Here is a 6,347-nt window from a genome sequence, read left to right on the forward strand (position 1 = left end):
TGTTATGGGGTCTGATGCCCTCTTCTGGTGTGTCTGAAGACAGCTACAGTGTACTTATAAATAATAAATAAATAAATCTTAAAAAAAAAAAGAGTAGAAAGGGCCATTTGTGTGGCCTCAGCTCTGTTGTGTGTTTATTTTGACACCCGAGGACGTGCCTCGGGCCTTCCAAACATTAAACGCATATTCTCTCACTGCGCCCATTCTGTATCCCTGCTACATAGGCCTCTGGATTCTGGCCTGATGGAGCACGGGGACCGTTTTCTTCTCTATGGCCTTAAATAACTAAACACATAGCCTGGAAGTGGTGGCGCACACCTTTAAATCTGGCACTCAGGAGGCAGAGGCAGGTGGATCTCTGAGTTTGAAGCCAGCCTGGTCTACAGAGTGAATTCAGGACAGCCAGGGCTACACAGAGAAATCCTGTCTTGAAAAAACCAAAACAAACAAATAAATAGATAGCTCCCATTACTGATAATCAGACGCAGGAGAAGAGGAAAAACTGTACTCCCTGAGAGGGCAAACACAAATGAAGTGAGCCCCAAGACTATTCAGTTCATGGGTGGGTGGAAATTCCAGGATTGTCTGTGGGAGATGCAGCCTGCTGGTCTGTCTGAGGATGGGAGGGAAGGATTGGAGCCCAGGAAGATCAAGGCTGCTCTAATAGTTTGCAGCAGAGTCCTCGTGAGGAGCTGCCCAGAGAAGAGACTTCGGAGACCTGCTCGGCGTCCTTCAACGAGGCTTTGGATGAGTAACGCAGCCTGCAGGGAAGCCAGTCTTGTTTGCTAAGAACCGTGGGAGAAGGAAAGCAGAGCTCGCCCCAGGGCCACCAATATCTCACCTTCCCACAAGCCAGAGCTGAAAGGCAGTCAGTCTTGTGATGACTACTCTCAGCCGGCCGGTTCCAGACGCACAACCTCTTAGCTCTAAACTTCATCGCCAGAGCTCTGCAAAACTGGAGGGGGCGCTGGCGAGGCAGTCAGAGAAGGGAGCTTTCCTCCCGATGCTGACGCATCCCCAATGATTTCTGCAACAGCTGCAGCTCTTTTGCCCCTGCCGCTGGACCACTCTGGAAGTGGCTGTCTGTCCTTATATCCGCCATTCCCTGTGTTCTCCTTTAAAACATTTATGTTTTAGGTGTTTTTTTTTTTTTGGGGGGGTTCTTTTTTTCGGAGCTGGGGACCGAACCCAGGGCGTTGCGCTTCCTAGGCAAGCGCTCTACCACTGAGCTAAATCCCCAACCCCTCTTTAAAACATTTATTATCGCTATTTTTATCATTATTATTTTAGACTTGGAGACTTAACTATGTTGCCCAGGTGGGCCCTGATCTCCTGGAATTAAGTAATCCTCCTGCCTCAACTTCCAGAGTTCCTGAACAACAAGTGTGCTTGACAATTCCCGTATTCTTTTGGAGTTCCTGTTGACTTCTTGCCAGCCAATCCCTCCCCACTCTAATCCCTTATTATGGTTAATAAGTTCTCACATTAAACTTCCCCTGCTCAAAGTACTGTGTGGTTTCTATCTCCTGACTGGTTCGTTGGCTGGTGTAGCAACACACACTCCAGGGTGATATTGCCTCTTTAGATTAGCCCTAGGTCAAAGGCTGTTCTGCTCTTGCCAAATATCGCTTAGCAGTGAACCTTAGAAGGGTCAGTCCAAGCTGGATGTGCTGGCACACACCTGGGAAAGTGCAATTAGCGCGGTCACAAGTTCAAAGTCAGCTTCACAGCACACTCAAGGCTGTCACGAGTGGCCTGCGCTCACCCAAAGTCAAACCATGGTCTCATCTATTCTAAGAAACTCATGTAAGTTTCTGAGGAAGGGGTAAACATACTGAAAGAAGTATTTTTATAAACCTTTCATCAGGGCTGGAGAGATGGCTCAGTGGTTAAGAGCACTGCCTGCTCTTCCATAGGTCCTGAGTTCAATTCCCAGCAACCACATGGGGGCTCACAGCCATCTGGCATGGAGATGTACATGCAGATAGAGCCCCCATACATAAAAATAAATTAATAAATATTAAAATAATTCTAGCCTACTGTGTCATTAATTAATGACTGTCAAGTATGCGAGGGAGTCAGATCCCCTAGGGCAGGAGCTACTTCCGATGCACTGCACAGAAGCCTACGTGGGCTGGAGAGACAGCTCAGTGGTTAGAGCACTTGCTGCTCTTACAAAGGACCTGGTTTTGATTCTGACCACCCACATGATAGTTCATAACGATCTGTAACTCCAGTTCCAGGGATTCAACAACATTTTCTGGCTTCTGAAGGCACCAGACATATGCAGCACATACACATACATGCAGGAAAACACAAATACACCCAGTTCTTTTTAAAAGTAAGTCTTCATGAAGCTATATCATGTTTTTAAGTGAAAAGTAGTTGTAAAGTTGAAGTTAATTTTTATTTTTATTTATTCATTTTTAAACTTTTAAGAAATTTTATGTATATGAGTACACTGTAGCTGTCTTCGGACACACCAGAAGAGGGCATCAGATCCCATGACAGATGCTTGTGAGCCACCATGTGGTTGCTGGGAATTGAACTCAGGACCTCTGGAAGAGCAGTCAGCGCTCTTAACCTCTGAGCCATCTCTCCAGCCCCATTGTGGTTAAAATCTTAATATAAAATTTGACTTGAGGGGTTGGGGATTTAGCTCAGTGGTAGAGCTCTTGCCTAGCAAGCACAAGGCCCTGGGTTCGGTCCCCAGCTCCGAAAAAAAAAATTTGACTTGCACTTTGCGCTTGAGTGGTACGGTTTCAGGAACACTGCTAGAGTCCTTTACACATATCGTTAATCTATTCACAGCACACATCCAATGAAGATCCAAGGTTTTGTTTTGTTTTGTTTTGTTCTTTTTTTCGGAGCTGGGGACTGAACCCAGGGCCTTGTGCTTGTTAGGCAAGCGCTCTACCACTGAGCTAAATCCCCAACCCCGAAGATCCATTGTTTTAAAAGGAAAATAACAAAGAGCTCTTGAAGATAACCTATGGGCTGGGCATAGTAGCATATGCCATTGGTCCAGGCGTTTGGGAAGCGAAGGCAGGTGGAGGGAGTTGGAGACCAGTTTGGAGTTCAAGGCCAACCAGAGCTACATAGAGAGACTCTGTCTGGAAACAAGCCAGCAAGCCTGGCAGTGGAGTACCGTGGCACATGCCTTGCTCCAAGCACTCAAGGATCTCTGAGTTCAAGGCCAGCCTGGTTTACAGAGGGAGTTCCAGGACAGCCAGGACTACATAGAGAAACCCTGTTTTGAAACAAATGAGCAAAACAAATAACCAAACAAAAACATTAATTAATTAAACAAAACCAAACCCTCGTAACTCTCCCAGTCCCTGAAGCTAACTGTTAGGAATTTATACTTACAGTAGAACTTAATGTGGGGTTTTAAAGGTTTACTTTGTTTATCGTATGCCTCGTGTGTTTCTGTAGGAGTGTGTGTGCACATGAGTGTCGATGGCAGTGAAGGAGATGCCAGACGCCGCTGGAACTGCTGTTCCTCGAGTCCTGAGCTGCCCAGTATGGGTGGCGGGAACCAAGCCTTTGAGTCATCTGTGGGAGCAATGTGAACTGTCAGGTGCTGAGCCCTGTCCCAGCACAAACTTAACATTTAAATACCCCTGGAGAGGCCCAGGAGATGGCTCGGTAGGTGAGGTGCTGTCCAGCAAGCATGAGAAGCGGGCTGGATCCCTGCACCCACATACAAAGCAGAGTGCACTGGGCTGTGTTTGTAACCCCATAGGTGTCACAGGACGCAGAGAGACGGGTCACTGAAGCTGTCGCTCAGGCAGATCTGGGAAATATTTTTTAAAAAGGTAAAAAGGAGGCTCGATGATTAAGAACCCTGGCTGCTCTGGCACAGGACCCAGGTTTGGTTCCTAGCAGCAATGTTAATTCACACCTGTCTATAATTCCAGTTCCAGGGGATCCCGTGCCCTCGTCTGGACTCTGAGGGCACTAGGCACATACACGATGCACAGACATATAAGCAGGCAATATACCCGTAAAATAAATAAACACCATAAAACAGAAATACAATAAAGCTACTGATTACTGTGGCTACAGAGCCAGGGTGAGGAGGGGTGGCTTTTAATCTTTTTAAATATTTATTTATGTATTGTATGTGTGTGTGTGTGTGTGTGTTTGCAAGTGCACATATGAAGTCAGAGGACAATCTGTGAGAGCTGTTTTTCTCCTTCCATTATGTGGGTTCCAGGGATCAAACTCCAGGGGCAGGCAAGTCCCTTTACCCTCTGAGTCCCGCTGGCCCTAATTTGTTTTTCTGTTTTGTTTTGAGACAAGGTTGAGGCTGAACTCCTGATCCACATGCCTTTATGACTTAATTGCTGTGTGTGCCACCATGACCAACTTCCAGGAAATTGTGTGTTGAGGGTATAGGGGTGTGTGTGTGTGTGTGCATGTGTCAGTGTGCCAGTCACCACACCTTGCTTATGATTTCTGTTTTCTCTTCTTTTCTTTTGTTTCTTTTTTTGTTTTTTCAAGTCAGGATTTCTCTGTGTAGCCTTGGTCATCCTGGAACTCACTCTGCAGACCAGACTGGCCTCAAATGCAGAGACCCACCAGCCTCTGCCCCCCCCCAGGTGCTGGGATTAAAGTAATTTCCTTTTTTTTTTTTTTTTTTTTTTCAGAGCTGGGGACCCAACCCAGGGCCTTGCGCTTGCTAGGCAAGCGCTCTACCACTGAGCTAAATCCCCCCAGCTATAATTTCCATTCTTATTCACTGAAACAAAATGTCCAAAGGCTGGTGCGGGGTCAATCTAAGGAGCGTGGCTACTGAAATTTTGCATTCACCCCTCTGTCTGTGTAGATGCGCTTGCTGTCCTAGGGCTGCTTGTGAATGCTTACAAAGGTTGCATCGGGCCAGGTTGAGCACCCTGGTCGCTGGCTGCTTTTTCGGTTCTGCCTTCCTTAGGCTGCCTTTGTAGCTGCTGAGAACCAGCGAAGAGGAAAGACTTAGTAGCAAGCCCACCGTGTGAAGACAGGACGGGAGCTGACCCCTCTCCAGAAGCCAACAGCACAGGAGACAATTGAGCCGGGAGTCTGTGTTGGTGCCTTTGGAACAGGAAGTGAAGAAAGGCACTTCCAGAGGTTTAAAGGCTGAAACAATCAGTCAGAGACAGGTTTGCACTGTAAGAAATGTTTCTTTAAAAAAATCCTCCAAGGGGCTGGAGAGATGGCTCAGAGGTTAAGAGCACTGGCTGCTCTTCCAGAGGTCCTGAGTTCAATTCCCAGCAACCACATGGTGGCTCACAACCATCTGTAATGGGATCTGATGCCCTCTTCTGGTGTCTGAAGACACATACAGTGTATTCACATACATAAAATAAGTAAATCTTTAAAAAAAAAAAAAAAGAAAAAACTCTCAAAGAGCTTCAGGGTGGGGTGGGGTGGGGCGGGTGCGGGGTGGGGGGCGCACCTTCTGCTCACCTTAGACCTGGACATCTCAGAGACTGTTAGATGATGTCGGGGTTCCTCTGTCAGTGGTCAAAGAAGGAGGTTCATTAACTGTGGGTCCCAGCAGACAGGCTGCCTGACAGACAAGGCATCACAGATAAGGGAGAATCTCCAGGGGACTCCATTTTCACAGTTCCAGCAGCTTGGGAACAGTGCTGCCATGGCGGGGTGGGACCAAGGTGGCGGTGGTTTAGGGAGTGAGAGGTAACCTCTTGCTCAAGGAGGCTGTTCACAGAAGCACTCTGTGTAAAAAGGGCGTGCTCCGCTCTGCTCTGAGGGGGAATGCTTTTGTGACTGTAGGTACTGTGAAAGAACAGGCTCTGCCCTTTGGTTCAGTTTGGCTGTTCAGTCCCCCTGTGGTGCGCCCTCCCCACTACTAGGAAGCTGTCCACCATCCCGAGGCCTCAGATCCTTCTCATAGCCACCTCGGACAACCCACACAGTCACTCTAGTCTGGGTTCCACATCCAAAGGTGTGCGTTGTTTCTTTTGAGAGGGAATCTCTTGTATCCCAGTTGCCCTCTCTGTATAGCTGAGGCTACCCCTGAACACTGGACCCCCCCCACTGTCAAGTGCTGAGCTTACATAGTTGTACCTAGAGGCCCAGCTAAACCCAAAGTGCAGCTCCAGTCAGTCCGTGTGGGGGTGATTGACACTCAGGGAGTAAGTCCCCTTTTCAAGACCTGTTGTGGGGGCCTTTGTGGGGGGTCCCTCTCTTTTCTCACCCCTGGAAGCTATCTAAGTGACTGCCCTCAGTGTACCAAGGAATACCAGGATCAACTTTCTCTGTCAGGGGAATCTGCGTGGGCTGTTTCCTCATGGTCCCTTGTGGGACCCAGGTAGGCAGATATGGGCATAGCCCCACGTGGG

General features: G+C 48.0%; 1 long non-coding RNA gene and 1 other non-coding gene across 2 annotated transcripts; both read right to left on the minus strand.

Moving 5' to 3' along the window:
• Positions 1 to 2,395: 2,395 nt before the first annotated feature.
• On the minus strand, positions 2,396 to 5,752 carry LOC103691619 (uncharacterized). The gene is made up of 4 exons (XR_015676434.1): positions 5,452 to 5,752; positions 3,370 to 3,555; positions 2,907 to 3,250; positions 2,396 to 2,696 (listed from the first exon to the last, which is right to left on the minus strand). It is a non-coding gene; the product is annotated as an uncharacterized LOC103691619 (long non-coding RNA).
• Trnav-aac41 (transfer RNA valine (anticodon AAC) 41) lies at positions 2,863 to 2,943 on the minus strand. The gene has a single exon. It is a non-coding gene; the product is annotated as a tRNA-Val (tRNA).
• Positions 5,753 to 6,347: the final 595 nt, after the last annotated feature.

Source organism: Rattus norvegicus, chromosome 2, assembly GCF_021556685.1.
Source record: "Rattus norvegicus strain SHRSP/BbbUtx chromosome 2, alternate assembly SHRSP_T2T, whole genome shotgun sequence".
Taxonomy (NCBI): Eukaryota; Metazoa; Chordata; class Mammalia; order Rodentia; family Muridae; genus Rattus; species Rattus norvegicus.